Source organism: Lissotriton helveticus, chromosome 8, assembly GCF_964261635.1.
Source record: "Lissotriton helveticus chromosome 8, aLisHel1.1, whole genome shotgun sequence".
Classification (NCBI taxonomy): Eukaryota; Metazoa; Chordata; class Amphibia; order Caudata; family Salamandridae; genus Lissotriton; species Lissotriton helveticus.
This window is the reverse complement of record NC_136069.1, coordinates 634,208,920-634,227,333: the sequence shown is the minus strand read 5'-3', so window position 1 is coordinate 634,227,333 and position 18,414 is coordinate 634,208,920. Positions and strand designations below refer to the sequence as shown.

The 18,414-nt window shown below is 42.3% G+C and overlaps 1 protein-coding gene across 2 annotated transcripts in view; it reads right to left on the bottom strand.

Moving 5' to 3' along the window:
• Nucleotides 1-18,414, bottom strand: part of NDFIP2 (Nedd4 family interacting protein 2) — a 197,675-nt gene that overhangs the window by 44,605 nt on the left and 134,656 nt on the right. The window lies entirely within an intron of this gene.

Below are 18,414 nucleotides of genomic sequence, written 5' to 3'. Positions count from 1 at the left end.
GTTACTATAGGAAATAAGCATTTGTGCCATGAATTTGAAGCGCAGGAGCCAAACATCAATTTAGGGGCTAGATTTACAATATAATAAATTACTTCGAAAAACAAACATTTTCTGAAATGTAAAGTACTCCAGTTATCTCACCGTCTTGAAATTTACAAATGACACTTAGGTTATGAAAATACAGGACTGCCTTCACAAAAAGCAGCATGAATAGCCCTTTCACTCCTGATTTTTTTTTCCAAGTATACATCAGTGGAACACAAGACGTCAAGACATTCTTTGCTGAACCCTCTTAAGCAGATTCCATAGGTTATAACCGCAGTACTGCAAACAGCACTGCTTCTCCAAGTGCATTATGGGTACAGAGCAACACCAACACAGGTTCTGTTGTTCCTGATTCCTTAAGAATTATATTTTACTGAAATCTACAGGGTTAGTAATAAAGAATGCCCTGTTCCCATTTAATTGTTGTAAATATGTGCAGGTCAGTTTTTTAAGTCTGTACAAAGGTATATGTTTAAACTATTTCAATTGTGTATGAAGTATTGAGGTTGGACCGTGATAGAGATGCGGAGTACATGATACAGATGAGATGATTCAATCAATGAATCAGGGTCCCTTTAGAACAAAGCTAATCACCTGTTAGGGTCTCAAGGCGCTGGATGGGGTCTGCAGTTCAGTCGAAGAGCCAGGTCTTGAGGTTGGCACAGTTAAAGTCTGAAATCCATGTCCGCGGCTGAGAACCAGTTCCAATAAATACTTGCATCTCTCACTAGCATACTAAACTTCAGTAGAAACAGTTGCAATGAATGGCCGATAAAGGGTGTCCAAGTTAACCAGTGTGTGCACTGCATCCTGTTCTGCTGATAAGAAGACCTAATCATTTCACATCTTATGTACTCCATCTTATCTAGCTATTCGGCCAAACTTTCAGTGGGAACTCTGAGGCCAGTGAGTTATAAGCGCACAAGTCCGCTGATCAACAATGACAAGGGCTTCCAACTGTAGAAGCATCGGTGTTTCAGCCAGAGACCGTGATATAGGCCCTTCTGTGGCGGCCTTCTGTGTCGGCCGCCGATAATGATGAAAGCCCAGGATTGCTGCGTAGCGATGGATTTGGATGCGGACAGAGTGATAGTTTGTGGCACAGATTAATTCAACCATTCCATCCATCACTGTTTTCTGATGCCCTAATTGTGACAGGTATGCCCAGACACTGCCCCGTGCTCACCATGCCACTGGAATCGAGCAATACCTGGCTAATGATCCCATAATAAGGGCGAAACTGGTCCTGGGTTGCTTGAGTTCCAGTTCAGGGAGGACCTGGCCTTGTAGTTCGGGCTGGACTGTTCCCATTGGAGCAGGGCTCAAGGATGATTTACATATGGCTGGATCCTAACTGCGCTGCATGGTGGGCAAAAAACCACGGATTGGGATGCAGCCCTAGCGATCGCCAGTTACTGAGTTTGATTCAAGCTTTAAATTTATCCCTTTGTTTTTTCATGCATTTCTCCATGCGCCATTTTTTTACTCCCATCTCCTGGATCAACGCTGAAAGGGCGGCCGCAGGTGTTCGCATACAACCTGGTTACCAGAGTCAACATATAAGGTTCTGGTGTGTGTGCCATGAGGTGCAACCTCACTTCAGGGAACTGTATGTATGATGTTGCACACATGATATACTATGATCAAAACCTTTGACCGACTGGTCACCCACTTTTTCTGGCCTCCAGATTAGAATGCTGTCTAACGTATTCTGCAATTGTTGCATGACCTCCCAGGTCAGTGGGAGGCAGACGTAAAGCACAAGGCTCCCCTGATTCCAGACTTTGTTTGGCCTCTGGATGCCAAGACTGCCTTGAGCAACAGGTTACCCTGGGCTTGATAGACCATGCCACATGGTACCCTAAAGCCATTCCTCTGAAGTCAGTGACCGCGAACACAGTGGCCAGGGCACTGATAGGATTATTTACCCAACTTCATGTCTGCCTACATGAAGTCCACGTGGGATGAGTGTGGGGTAACATACAAGTTCTCCACTCCATACCCCCTGTAGACCAACAGGCTTTTTGAAAGATTCAACAAGACCCTGAAAGGCATGGTTATGGACCTGTCAGAAGCCATGAGGTGTAAGTGGGACATCCTCCGCCCATGCCTTTTTTTTGCCTACAGGGAAGTGCTTCAGAATGGGAGTGGGGTTCAGTCCCTTTGAACTTCTGTTTGGCCACACTGTACATGGACCTCTCAGTCTTGTAAAGAAGGGGTGGTAACACGCCCCTAATAAATCACATGAGGATGTAGTGAGCTACATGTTGGTCCTCCTCTCAGATGAAATGCCACTGAGAACATGTGGGCCAGCCAGGACGTTATGAAACACTGGTATGACCAGAAGGTCGTTTTGGTGGAGTATCAGTCTGGCTAGAAAGTGTGGGTGATGGAGTCAGTGGAGTCCCAGGACTTGAAAGACTGGTGAACCAGGCCCTGCAAGGTGAGAGAGTAGAAAGGGGAGGTCACCGACCTGGTGGACCTTAAGACAACTGGGAACCCCTTATGGGTCCTGCATATGAACTGCCTCAAGCCATATTTTGAGCAGTCCGAGGCCACTATGCTCTTGGTGGCAGTGGATGGTGAGAAGGAGAGCAGTCCTTCCCAGACCTCCTGTCCGTGAAGCAGCAAGATGGGTCAGTGGAAGGAGTTGTCTTCTATCCTACCAGGACGCCGGAGCAACAGAGAGAATGTTGCCACTTCTTGGGAAATTTGCCCCAGGATTACTGATTGGCGTACTCATGACAGACACGAACAACAGCATACCGGTGAAAAACAAATTTTACTGGCTGTCTGACCAGGAGAGATCCAGCATTAAGGATGAGGAATCCAAGATGCTGGATTTAAGGAGGATCGAGCTAACCTGTAATCTCTGGTTCAGTCCAGTAGAACTGGTACCCAAGGCTGCCCCACTAGGCACCACTCTAGAACTGAAAGTCTGTGTGGTTTACAGGGGTCTCAATTCAGTCACCAGGACTGATGCTCGAATCCACAGAGCTGATGAAATCATTGATCGGTTGGGAGCTGCCACGTTCCTGAGTACCTTTCATCTGACGTTAGATACAGGATGACTCCCTTAACTGAGGGATGACAAGGAGGGGTCTGCATTTTCCACTCCAGAGGGTCACTTTCAATTTAGTGATGCCCTTTGAATTAAAGAATGCCCCAGCCATTGTTTGAAGGTTGGCTAACTGGGTCCTGGCTGGGTTGGAAGACTTCAGTGCCACCTACCTAGACAACACTGCTGTCTTTAACTTTAGTGAGGATGATCACCTGCACCACGTCAAGGCAGTGCTTCAGACCCTGCAAAAGATAGGCCTGAATATGAATGCCAGTAAGTGCCAGATAGGGCAGGGATCAGTTGTGTACTTGGGCCACCAAGTCAATGGGGCCGAGCTGCAGTCCCGCCAGTCCAAGCCTCCTAGCTTGGGAGTTAACCAAAACCTAGACTAAGGTGAGAGCCTTCTTAGGCCTTATTCGATATTACAGGAAATTTGTTAGGGGGTATGGCCCCATTGTTGCCCCTTGACTGAGCTGACTTCCAAGAAGAAGCCCAAGAGGGTGATCTGGATGGAGGTGTGCCAGAAAGTATTTTATATCCTGTAGGAAGCCATGTGCACAGCACCAGTGCTTAAGGCACCCAACTTCTCCAAAGACTTTGTAGCACAGACAGATGCTTCAGTGGCATTAGGGCTGTCCTGTCACAGCTAAATGATGAGGGCTTGGACCAACCTGTAGCTTTCATTGGCAGGAGTCTACTTCCCAAGGAAGAGGTGATAGGAATTTGCAGTGGTCTGGGCACTGACGAAATTGAGATCATACCTGTTTGGGACTCACTTCTGGGTTCAAAAAGACCAGTGCATCCTCAGATGCTTACTGCAAATGCGGGGTGAGAATCCAAATCTGTTGAGGTGATCTATCTCTCTACAGGAAACAGACTTGACTTTATGGTGTAACATTACCCTGGGACTGACTAGGCCAATGTGATGGTCTTTCCATGTTTTTCATCCATAGCGATAAGAACTCCTATGAGGGTGGGTAGATCTTCCTGTTTTCTGCTGGCGAAGGGAGGGGAGACACATTTTGTAAATGAAAATCCTTTGTGTGATATTCTCCCAGAGTTTTGCCTTCACTACCCTATTTTTGCTGTACCCATTTTCTGTTGGCTTTAGGACTCTGCACATTTCACTCCTGCTAAGCAGTGGTAAAGTGCATGTGCTCTCCCTTCCAAACATGGTAAAATTAGGATACACATGGTTAGTACAATTAATTTAATTATACATCTATAATAGCTGGTACTACATGTACCCAGCATACGTAAATTAAATGGCACTAGTGGGCTGCAGCACTCATTGGGCCACCCACTAAAGTAAAATTGTAAAAGATGTCTCAGGCCCGCCAGTGCAGCCTGTGTGTGCAGACTTTAAACTACCATTTTGACCTGGCCAAATAAACCTTTTTTCAAGGCATTAGCCATCTTTTATAATACTTATAATAAATATTTATATTCAGTCACCCCTAAGGTAGGCACTAAAAGCTCATAGGGCATGGTGCATGGTATTTAAAAAGTAGGAAATATTTACTTAAGTTTTACATTGCCTGGCAGTGAAAATCCCCCAAAGTTATTTGTCACTGTGGTAAGGCTAGCCTTCCATAAATACTAGGTTAACTCATTGCATTTAATAATTGATAACTTAAGTGTGGAAACGGCAAGAGCTGAGCTGTAGTGTATTCCTCCCTGCTCACCTGAAGTTCTCACCAGATCTGACTCAGCATAGCGCAGACTGACAGTGCGTCTCGCATCGCAGCACCTGGCAGGTTCTGATCAGCAGCTTCGATGGATGAGACACATAATGGCACAGATCGATACACAGCTTCGTATCACAGCTCCTTGCAGCTCCGGATTGGCGGCTTCACCAGATCTGGCGAGGGACCACACATGGGCCTCACATCACAGCACGTCACAACCCCCCATCAGTGAACTCACCGGATCCTGCACTAAACGCAGAATCCTACATCGCAGCACTGCATAGCTCCTGATGAACGTCTCAACAGACCGGACGCAATTCGATGCAAAGCCTCACATTGCAGCACTTCACAGCGCCGCATCAACGACAATAGGTACCCAGCAGGTTGCAACTGGTCCAGTACTTGACCGGCACACCATTGCGGTCAGACCGAACTTATGACTTTATCCCGGTTCAACACAACCAGATACCCGCAATTGGCACTTCTCGCCTTTTGGCACTATTTTTACCTAACATTTAAAAAAATCATAACTTTGGTTCTATTGTTCGTTCTTTTGTTAGTGTGGTGTCATTTTTTTTAATTCAAATGTCTCTATTATCCTAGATAGTTTGGAGATTTTTCTTGTGTTGTGTTTTCACTTTATTACTGTTTGAGTGCTGCAGAAATACTTTACACATTACCCCCAATTTAAGCCGGACTACTTTTGAGCAAAGCTACCAGAGAGTCAAGCATAGGTTTATTTACTAACTTTTGTGGACGGATTATTACCAGAGTGAGGCTTTCACATGATAACCAAATTTCTTTCACTCAATCGACACTACAAATGTGGAATAGGCTCCCCCAAACTGCTCGCAAGACAGATCGACATGGACTAATGATGAGTAGAAGTACAGAATATAGGAGACTCCTAAAATATTGCCACCCCCGGCATCGTTCAATTAATGAAATAACCAGGGGCATGTTTTCCCCCTTACAGGCATCACTCAATGTCTTACTCAAATCCAAGAACAACAAATTTACAACGGTGCCTCACACAAGATTTTAAGGCAGGAGGTCCTGCCAGGTATCACACCCAGCAGTAATTAAAAAGGGACTTTAAAACGGGTCCCAATCTGGTCCTACATACATGTCCTTATTTGTTGGGGAAAAAATATGGGTTTCTCAAAAACTGTAAAAACCTACTGCTTCACCCGTAGACCTTTAAGGATCCCATCCTCGTCGCCAATTGTAGTGGGGGCTGATAATAATGCTAGTAGAAGAGGATTATTAATATATATTTTTGAGTAATAAAGGCCCACGGGGAGCCAGAGGAAAAGTAAACAGCACATTCAGCTGACAGCTGTCAGATGATACGGTGACAGTGGTGACGTCACTTATATAGCCCTAAGAGGATTGGCTGGCAACCGTGACGTACTAGCATGGAAATAAACAACGTATTAAGGTGTACAAGATATATGTTCAACACAATGTTAACATTTCACGTTTTACTTCATCTTGTATCCCCCAAGAGTCGTTGTTTATTCCTGATGCTGTGTGTCTGTAGTGTTTTTTCATGCGAAAAATTACTCTTGTATAGAGTAGACTGTGAATGGAGACACCTCGATATGTCAGAATAAGTTCTGGTTGTGGGATGTTGATGACAAAGCACGACGGAGCTCAGGGATTGTGGCTAAAGGCAGGGAGAGTTCCTCGCAATGCCGGCCAGTGGGTATTACAGTGAACACAATGCAATGGTCACATATGTGCCAATTGTAATTACCATTTTATGTTAAAGTGTGTGAAGGAGATATACACAGCTGTTTAAAGCATGACAGCGCGAAAGGGAAAAAAACAAGTTTACAGGCGAGGAGAGAGTGTAAGAGTAAGAGGGCTTGGTGAAGAAGAGATTATGCAAGAAGGGTCATGCAGAAGGACAAAGTGAGAAGAAGCTAATGGAGAGGAAGGAGATGACGTGAGATATGCAGATAGAAAATTTCAGAAACAGGTAAAAAAAAACAAAAAGGTTCAGTGTAAAATCCAACAGGTCTGAGTTGTTTTAAGTGCATGTTCGTTGCTGTGCGAAGTGTCCGACTGCAAAACAGATACACTCACAGAGAGAGGCACAGGGAACCACCCAAATTCTGGTCAGGTTGCACGCCGTGTGAAGCACAGGATTTTCGTTCACATGTTTTAAGCCACACCTTTAAATACATAAGTCACATCTCTTGGAAAGGATTCCTAGTTATGCTTTTTAGGCCACGGCGTGCAGAAACACCCACGTTTTTTCATCAGACTTAAAGCACTGGCTAGACCGACATTGAATTAAAGCCAATGCAAATGTTCACTTAATTCTCAAGTTAAAACACAAAACAATTGATTTAAGGGTGGCAATAAGCAGCTGCCACGCTTGTGACCTGAAGTTTTAAAAAAAGTTGCCACTATGCACTACATTTTAGACTGTTCAACTTTTAACATGATGTAATAAAAACAATTACTTGCAATGAGGAGGCATCTTTAAACGTTTATTTTGTTGGGATCCAATATGAATTTCAAAACACTGAGGACGAGGATGATTTCTATTACATTTGGGGAGGGGGGCTTTTTGCTTAGGAAGATTCCTATCGCGATTGTTCAACCTGGTACGTTTGAGACTTGCACTGCAATTCAGATATCCGACACTAGATGTCGGTAAAACATAACTGAAGAAGGTGCCGCAGAAACAGGGAAGTTCCAACATCTCATGTTATCTGCCGGCTTTCGTATTGCGCGTTTAATGAGGTTTAAGTTCTCACAATAGGAGTGCGCAGCATGACGCAGACACGCTGCACCTACCGGCCTAATTAGAGTCGAAACGGACTCATTTTTTTTTTTAAACGTTCAGCTGTTTGGAATGTTCAAATGACTCCATCAATTAAGCTCTGTATTTTAGGTGACACAGCGATACCTCCGCAATGAGAAACTGCAATGCAGAGGGGTTGGGGTTATTTTTAGAAAATCTAATCCAAGAAATAACAGAGACAGTTACACCACTATCCCTTCTATCGGCTGATGAAAGACAAAGGTGCCGGTTTTTCTACTTTAAAGCTGGATAAAAAAACACCAGCAGAAAACAAATCTGCATTAAAAGCAAGATTTTCTGTTAAAAAAATAAACCCAACACATTTTGATTACACTAAACGCAGTTTGAAGATGTGTATACCAATGTATACGTCTATTTAAATATAGTGTCCCTTTCAGCTATTTCTGAGCTCCATTAAAAATTACTATGTAGAAAACCTACAAGTGATTTATAAAAATTAAAACAAATCAAAAGAAGTTATTTTCAATTTTGTACAAGATTTAGTTAACTTCTTGTTATTTTACAATAAGACCCTTCAGTTTCAAGTGGGGAATATTACAAGGGTATGACATTACTTACTGTGACGTCTCATGCTGTGATGTCACTGTTTATTATATATGCTAACTAGTTCCCCCACTATTTTTGTAAGACTTGCGCCAAGTAGTGTAGGGCACTTTTCTATAATTACTACATCGGACTGGACAATTAAGGAGAAAGAGGTCTTGACCTGCTAGTAAGTGTGCTATCTGTGGCCACTATTCAGTGTTGCTTGCTGAATTTAATAGTACTTATTCTTTGAGGCAAATACATATGAGTTTGAAATAATGCTTTTTAAAGCTTTCACCCTAAAGAACTGTAAGCCAGAATATTCTTTTTTTTACCTGTGCATTATCAGGTGATATTTCAAAAGCAAAAATAGGACAATAATGAATCCAGTACTCTTAGATATTGCTCTGCCCCCATTTTCACTGATTGGGGATGAATTTATACTGCCAAGGACCAGCTCGCAAAAACGGTTCTAAAAGAAATGCAGTCATTTAAAAGTTTAGGAGTGCTTCATGCACAAGCCTTCCTACGCACCTGCAAGCCTCACTTACTCGTGCATTACCAACCACTACAAGCAGCTTGCTCCGACAGGTAATCACCGAGGACATCAATGGTCGGGTATTGTGGAAGGAGACAATTAGTACGAGAAATAGAATCACAACTCGAGCAATTTCCCTTAATTCTGCCGTCCTTATCTCCAACCTTCTCAAATGATTAGTAATTTGATTTCGCAGCTCTTATCAAGCAATAGAGGAGACAGCAAAGTCCTGATGGAGCTTCAAGCAAACTAGCAGTGCAGACCTCTCTGGCTGTATGTTGCATCTTTCATTGAAGGTCTAACCATGGAGAAATGCTTATAACGTATGCAAACTGGACCACGCTGCTGTCCTACAAATGTTTGAAATGGAAACATGTCTTTGAAATGTCACTGATGCTGCATCCACGCTGAGGAAATAATCTCCAACATAGGAGATTGAACAGAGTACATGTATGCTACATTATCAGGAATAGAAATACAACTGTCCTGGAACCAAAGAATGTCTCCGTTATTAGACCTCGTACAAAAGAGATGTCGTTTCCCAGGCGTGGAAAGGTGCCCTTACAAAGCAAACATGGACCTGAAAAATCCGGGGAGCCTACTGCTGACTTCTCGTTTCAAATAGGATGCTTTGATAACACAAAGAAAACGAAATTGTACATAAATATCAACATTAAAATGCATCAAGATTTAATATTTAGTACTCAACCCAATGGCGTGGCACTCACTCCTAGTTTGGAGCTGAGCTCTAGATGGGATGATGAAGAAGTCCTTCCTTACTGGCTTTAATTGTTTTTTTAAAAAAATTTTGATAACAAACGCAGAGGGAGCACTGTTATATCTATTTAAACTCACCAAAATTAGGTCCTGACAAAGGCACATGATCTATTTTGGACACTTGAAGGTACTAAAAGACATGTAGACCACAGGAACAGGTGTGAAATTAAGAATGGATGCAGTTAAACTATTTCGGCACCAGCAGATCACAAATAACTGTCACACGGTCTCAGGTTCTAACCTTTGATTTCAGAGTACAAGACATCCATGGTTATTGCCCCAAGGAACTATACAGCAAAATACCACAACAGGGCAAGTTATCAAACTAGTGACTTTAATATCTCCTGACTAGGGCCAACAACAAAAAGACATTTATCTACCTAGATACAATTGTATTTTTCTGGTGCAAAGGTTGATTGTGGATAGAGATGGAGCTTGCACTACTAAAGCAGCAACAGCATGAGCGTGGGCTGTACTTATAAGATAGTGAGGAGATGGCTAGAATAAAGCCCCCCCACCCCCACGGCTGCACATTATATGAAAACAAAGATGGCACTAGGAAATATGGACTCTAGTTTACTTGTGCCAACTTCAAAAAGGAGATCAACATAGAAATTTACAGGTACTCAACTGTACCAAGACTTTTAAGACAGGTTAATGCTCTAAAACCCCATTGCTATTTTTGAGTTAAAGGCAAGGTAGATGACAGGACTGATTAGGAGCCACAGATGGTAGGAAATGGCTGTAAAACAAAGGATTTACTGAATACGGTCATATGTCATTATATAATACAGGTATGGGTAGCTGCACAACTATAAAAAAAAGTATTCTGAATGCAAATAGGGTTTGTTAATGACACCTACACGGGTTTGTCAATGCTTGTTTTTTTACCAAACTGGCCACTACGTGTGCACCCACAAGGTGGCCATTAAGCAAAGGTTTTTCATATGCCTTAAGAAAAATAATTCCTATACTAGTGTTGTGTGTAGAAATGTGGGGCAACTATCTTGGAATGGTTTTTCTATTGTTCTAAGACAAAACATCTAAAGATGGCTGCCAGGCATATGCATACATGCATGGAGGCTATCTTTTGAATGATTGTTTCTGAAGATAAAAGAAAAACCACTCCAAGATGGCAAACTAGTTTGAATAGGCCATCAGCCATGCCTGGTAGTTAATGCCTCTGTTAAACTGTATATTATTTGGATCTCTTGTATTTCCTTCCATATTCTACCTTGTTTTCCTTTTCCTTCCCACTTATCGTGTGCTGTTGGTTTGGTCATAGAACATTGAGGGACGATGGATGCCAGTTGGAGCGGGCAGTCTTTTAAGCCGCTATTCACTACGTGGATATAAAAATCCATTTCCTTTACCACATGATTTATCTTCTTTACGACAAGTCGAATTCTGGCGACAAGGGACAGGATTGACTCTCCCGTCTGAACGTTGTTGTGAATTACCTTCCTGAGAGAGAGCCATTTGCACACTAACCTGCACTTGGTAGTGAGCTGGCATCCAGTGGTCAAGTTTTCTTCACATTTGGACTGCTGCTCTCCCTCTAAAGAGGGTGCCACTGATGTGGGTTTGCTCTGATTGGAGTAGCTGGAGAACTGCTGTGCCTTTGCTGGTTAATCCTCACTACGCCTATGGCCAAGCCCATGATCCTACTATGAAAGGTTGAGCTTGCCGCCTTGTGAGCTTGCCGCCTTGTGTACCCTCCTTAGCATTGTCCTGAAAAAGGATTTGGGCAGACTGTGCTATTCTCCAAGCTCTGCGGCATCTGAGGAAATTTTCTTCAGAAGTGAGCAGTGCTTCAAGCCTCGTTTTCGTTTGGAGGCCATATTGATTGCCAGTGACTGGTCCTATTGAAGTTTATTTTCTTGCATTCCACTGCAGAGGACGCACCTGATGCCAGAAATCAATTGAAGTAAAAATGACCTCTAGAGCTGTCTGTGTAATTTCTCATATTTTCGTAGCATCATAGTGTCTCTTAAAAAAATCTCAACTCCCTTTAAAAACATCATACTAATGTTTAATCATTATCTCGCCTCAGTCACCATGCAGTTTGACACCCCCCCGCCCCCCGCAACGTCTGCAAAATAAAGGTGACCCGCCACCACCATGGAAAAAATGTAAGGAGGAATTTTTGAATTACATAGTGGCTATAGATGCAGGAGAATGTCTGCTGAGAGCAGCAATGGCATACTACTTGATTGTCTGGGGTCAGAGCCTTAGGAAACTTCTCAAGGTGGAAGTAACGAATGATGAGAATGAGTACAAAGAATTTGAAGAGGCACTTAAGATTAGAAGAGTATTTCAAATCTCTCGTATATATTACCCTGTAAAGATACCACTTTTATACTTGTAGGCAAAAAGAGAAAGAATCAATTGATGAATTCTTAACAGTGCTAAAGGGATAATCACTTGCAAGTTTGGGGTAGCAAACAATGACGTTACGTGACCAGCTCATGTTTAATATATGTAATTAGATAATTCAGGAGAAGCTATCCGTAATGGGTACTCTTAACTTGGATGATGTGGTAAAATCAGACAAAGCAATACCAAAGGGGATGATGGACGGAGTGTTGAACAATGCAAGCACTCACCCTAGTCAACTGATCCGGGTTTAATCCATCACCGTTCTTTAGCTCACTCCGCCACCCCAGTTCAGACATGGCCATATGAAAATCAGTCTGACCCTGTGCCTCATGAGAACAGTCCAGCCCGAACTGCCAAGCCATGCCTTCCCTGGACCGGAAACAAGCATCCTGGGACCCGTATCTGGGTAATCAGTGTGTTTTGCTGTTCGCCCTATGTGGGAAGGGTATGCCCAGACGTGGGTCCCGTGCTCACTACACCACTGGAGTCAAGCTATCCTGGCTGATGACGGTTGATAGCCAGAAACCGGTCCTAGGATGCTTGATTCCAGTCCAGGGCAGACATGGCTTGGCAGTTCGGGCTGGACTGTTCCCATGAGGCACAGGGTCAAGACTGATTTGCATATGGCCATGTTTGAACTGGGGTGGCGTGGTGAGCAAAATAACGATGGATTAAACCCAGATCTGTGACTGGGGGGTGAATGTTTTGCCAATGCGCAACAGTCTGTCCATCATCTTGTGTATTTTGCTGTAAAATCAGACAAAGCCATCCAAAAATCAATGTCATGATTGAAGAAAGTATGCACTGATAAAAAATAAAAATAGTGAGGTGTGCATACTGAATAAACTACAAAGGAATGACAAAGTTCAAAATAAAAGAGTGATCTCAAGTGCTATCCTTGTGGCATTATCCTCCACATAGCCTCATACAAAGGCTGACCAACCGTCAGTCGAAACTGTTACTTATGTGGCAAGGCTGGACGTTGTTCAAAAATATGTGTAAGAATTTGGGTCATTGGTTGAGAGAGGTGTAAACCCTTCTCAAGCAACAACCACAATCCTTGTCAGGTTAAACTACAAAAGTCACTAAATTATTCTGTGCTTGGCACTAAAGAAGTCAGGCTTAGCTTAGAGGCACTGCGTTATGTAATTATGCAGCAAACAACTAGTAATAAAGCGAAAACACAACACAAGAAAAATCCCAAAACAATTTAGAAAAAGAGAGACAATTTTTATAAATAAAATGACACCAAAATAAATTAAATCCAATTGGTTGAACCGGGAATACATTTTTTAGAGAAAAATATCATCTAAAAGGTCAAAGCGCCAAATGCGGGCATCTAGTCGTGCTAAACCAGGGCAAGGTGGACTGGGCCCGGGCCTACCTTACCTTCAGACTTAAGACAACATTTTGAAGAAATGCTCCTGAGAATGTAAAGTTCAACGGGGCAAGGGATCCGGTGTTGTCCGAGGAGGAGGGGTCGTCGTCGGAGAGCCACTGGCTGAAGTTGAGGTGAAGATTTCTATACTCAGACTTTGTCACTTTTTTTGGGAAATCGAAAATGTCAAGTGGGACAAAGATGCAGGCTGTAGCTGATGAGGGCAGAAGGCCAGATGCCTTTGCTGGAAGGGCCTAGGGAGCAGAATTTGATGCTGAGAAGAACACAGCTGGAGCTACCGAGAATGTCAGACCGTCCAGCGATGCACAATGGGCGGATCGGAGAGCTGGTAGGTTCTAGTCTCCTGTAGGATCTCAGGCCACGTTTAGATGAAAAATATTTTTAAGTCCCAAGTTTCAGGGGTGAGGACTAGTTTGGCACCACTTGTAGGGACAGGACTCACTCTAGGCAAAGCCGAGGTACAGAGTTCAAGAACTCTGGTGCTTGTTATGTCCCCATAGTTCACACAGGAGGCCAACCAACAAGCTGTTGGAGTCACTCTGGTAAGAACTGGGATCAAGCAGCAAGGCAGGCTTCAACCAGCCGGCCAAACATTCGATGGTACAAGGTAAGTTTCAAGCAGCAGGGCAGTCCTCTAGTAGCATAACAGCAGTCCTCTGAAGTACAAGGCCGCTTTTTGGAGGGGTCCTCCGCAGGTCCAGGAGTGAACTGAAGAGTGAGTCTGAGGGTCCAATATTTATATGTGGTCCCAGTCTTCGAAGAGAGGGAAACTACAACTGGTTCTGGTATATTCCTTCCTTTTCCTGCCTAGGCTCCAAGCGGTCTAGGATGGCAATAGGCTGATGTCCAATTATTTGTGAGTGTGCTCAAGGCAGCCCTTTGAAATGTATGTGGGACAGAGAACCGCTCCACCCCTACCATCCTAGCAGGATTCTGCCACCTCTAATCCCACTTTGCCTCGCTGTATTGGAGGAATATTCAATAGCCAACTGCCAGCTATTCAGTGGTGTGACTCAGGAAATATTCTGCAGGCAATGGTTTCTTAAAGTGGCATTTTCAGAATTGTGACTTAAAATTTGACTTTACCACGAAAGAAGATTTTAAATTCCAATTATTTTTAGACCAAACATATTTCTATCTGTTACCAATAAAACATTAGCCCTTCTTAACTGTAATAATGCACTCCACTATTATCCTACAGGATAGGTAGGCCTTTACTATAGTGAAAACCTAATTTAGGAGTTTTCACTACCAGGACAAGGAAAACCTAAAAGCACATGTCCAACTTTTTAAGTACACTGCTACTTGCCCTATGGGTTATTTAGGTATTACTTTAGGGGTGACTTGTATGTATTAAAACGCAAGGTTTAGGCCAGGCAAAATGTTTATTTCGCCAGGTCAAATTGGCAGTTTAAAATGTCTCAGGCCTGCAATGGCAGGCCTGGGACATGTTTACAAGGGCTACTCAAGTGCGTGGCACAATAAGTGATGCAGGCCTACCAGTAGCATTTAATTTACAGGCCCTAACCATGGTAATGACAGATTTGTGTGTGGTAAGATCCAAAATTACACTATCTTTAAAGTAATGGTTGAAACGCTGGACTAAACCATACCCAGCAGTAGTAATGTGAGATATCCCAAATGCACATAACATTTTTCCAATTTCACGTGATCTAAGATGAACACCATTGTCAGTGACCAAAGTTTTGGGGAAAATCCCCATGTTAAAAACATCTATCAAAAAGTATGTCCCAACAGAAGTAGTGGCATTCTCTAGAAACTTCACCTCTGGCCATTTTAATCCCAATCAATCAGTAAGAATGCAAACTTCAAAGAAGAAACAAGCCTATTGAATGGCACCACTATGTCCAAACCTCCTTTCTGTCACAGATTCCCAGGCCATTTTACTGGACGGAGAGGTTGAAAATTGTATTCAGCACATTTGTCCAAATTCAAACACATATCACATATCACATATTTTCAAAACATTTTCAGGACCAGTGTCCATGCAAGGCCACCAAAGTGCAAGGTTATGAGACTTTTTAATGCAGGTATCCCCATGTGACTCCACTGACTAGCCTTTCAGACAGAATTGCAAACACTGTAAGGGGGAGATACTTCTATCATTCAGGATTATCAAACCATTACTCATACTGAACTCATAAGAAATGTGGTGGTAGGGGTGTAAAGCATTTTGTAAGGGGTTGACAGGAAATCATCCTTCATTGATACATTTTTAAGCAATTAAAGTGTAAGATGTTTGGAGTTTTCCACATTTCTTCAGATAGGTCACTGTACAACTATCACCCACACTTGCTACAATATCCATTTCGTCCTCCTCAATTTCACACTCCTGGCCACCTTCCACAGCACATCGAAGGCATGAGAAACAATCAGCAATACAATTCAATTTGCCAGGTACATGCTTTACATCAAAACAGTATTCTTAAGACTTTGGAACATTAGCAGTAGCAGAACAATCTTGTCCTTTAGCCAAAATTGACACCAATGGTTTGTGATCGGTTTGCACCGTAAACATACACACACGAAGTTAAGGAAACAATTCACTGCCCATACACATGCAACTAACTCCCTTTCAGTAATGGCATACAGTGTTGTTAAGTGTCTTAGATGCGATAGCACCACCCACCTATCATTGTTAATGTTTTTTTGGGGGGAGAGAACAACACCCAAACCATAGGCCCAGCTATCCACAGTGATCATACATTCTTTACCAATGGAGAAACGCCTAAGTGTGGGAGAAGAAATGTATTACTTCCTCAAATGCAAACTGTTGATCCTAACCCCACTGGTATTCCACCCTTTTTCTCAATATATTCCTCAGAGGTTCCACCAAGGTAGAAAGACCCTGTACAAATTGAGAGTAAAAAGTTATTGTCAGTCGGACGTGCTTCTACAATAGCAAGCATCAAGGAGTGTTTGGGAACAACACTTTTTTCCAAGATTGTGAAACCAAAATAGTCAACTTAGGAGCAAAATAAGTTACATATTTCAGGGACCAGAACTGAACCATTTCTCTGTAAATGGTCACACACTTCTTTGAGGACTAAGTCATGCGCCTTCAATTTTCTTGCAAACACCAATATATCATTTTGGAATCATTTGAGTGTTTCATCCATGTCCTTGAACATATGGTGCATGACACGTTGACAAGCCGATCATGTGGATGCCAGCCCAAATGGCATATGTTTAAATTTGTGCAGACCAAATGGGGCTATAAATGTTGTCAAAGCTCTAGATTAATCGGATAGTTCTGTTTAGTGGTAAGCTTGACGAAGATCAAGTGTAGAAAATGCAGCTGTTCTAGCCAACATATAAATCAATTTATTTACCTTCAACAAAGGTGTTGGGTACTATGTATGTAGTATTATGCGAGCTGTCACGAGCGTGCTTGTTGTTTAATAGCTCGTGACAAGCTCGTGTTTATGGGAATGTTGGGAAGTAATGTTGTGGTTCAAATATGTGGAATGTTGGGGAGTAATGTTGTTGGGGGAGTTAGCTTCATTATGATACTTAACTTCGTGATGACTGGATGTGAATAAACCACGTCTTCATCAACACGTTTCTTGCGTGTTTCTTCATCCTTCTGACTTCCCTACACTGGCGACGGGCGGGATTTGTTACCTGTTATTGTGAGAAGAACAGGATTTATTCTCTACTATTTCGAATCTGGCACTGAGACTTTCGAGGACTGTGGAGATCCTGTTTTGGAGTTTTCGGAAATGTTCTTTTGGATTATACCGCAATTAATTTAAGGGAAAGGAAAGAAAAGGATTTTAATCTTACTGTTTACGGCATTTTTTTGGACGAGCCTCGTGTTCAATTGTGTGCCGTTTCATCTTCGAACTCAGTGGACCTGGCGTTCGCATAGTGGAGACTCTGACGTGGTCAGCGTTCACGTAGGAGCAGAATCCTTACGTTTGGACTGTCATCACGTTAGTGCTACGTGCCGGATCATCACGCAGCGTAAACGCCATCTTTTGTTTCATTAGCAACGCGACTGGGAAGAAACATTTGCTATGCGTCGGATCTTCACACAACGTGAATGTCATCTTGTGCTTCCTTAGCAAAGCGAGTGGGAAAGAAGCACTCTTATTCTCATCAGTGATACGCACACCGCGTGTTTTATCTTATGTTTGAAAAAAATTCAGTTTTTATTTGTGAATCCTAGCGTAGGTTATTTATGTCAGCTATTATATTGAACATAATGCAATAACTACTTTAACTTATTGTTTAATTGTCCAATATATATATATATTTTTTTATTTATTATACAATTTATGATAAGTATTTTATTGGATTTAATATGGCTGGCATTGTTCCTCCTCCATCCTTTTTATCGTCACCAGGTGAACCTCCCATGGCTTGGGAAATATGGGAACCTGTTTTTCTAGCTTATGTAGAGGTTTTGGAGGAGGGAGATTGTGAGCCAGAAAGGAAATTATCGCTTTTAAAACATTGTTTGGTTGGAATTGCATTGAAAGAGTTCAAAACATTACCAGCTTTAGTAAACACAGGGAATATTAATGTGTATGAATATGCTTCTTTACAACTAAGTTTAAGATATGGTAAAAAGAAAAATATTGTCATGGAAAGTTTCATTTTTTACTCACGGAAGCAGCGTGCAGATGAACCAGTTGAAGGCTTTGTTTCAGCTTTAAGATCGTTAGCAGTTACGTGTGAATTTGAACACATCGCTTATGAGCAAGTTCTGAGGGACCAAATTTTGATGAGGACAAATAACAGAAAAGTGCAGGAACGACTTTGGACGACATCTGATATGTCTCTAAACAATGCTATAGATATTGCAAAGTCGATAGAACATTCTGAAAAATTTGTGAAGGAGATTAGAGGAAATGATAAAAGTGATGTTTTCAGTGTATCTAAAGATTCAGATAAGTCAAACAAAAGCTACTCCCCGAGAAGTGATTTTTCATCTAGAATGGATAACAAGTTCAGAAGTCAGAAGTATGAAAAAAAGAACTCAAAGTTATTGTGTTTCAGATGTGGAAGTGATGGGCATTTAGCAGATTGTAGAAATTGTCCAGCTTTAGGGAAAACATGTTCAAAATGCAACAAGAAAGGCCAGTTCACAAGATTTTGTAGATCGTTACCAGGAAAAATGAATTGTATACATGATTG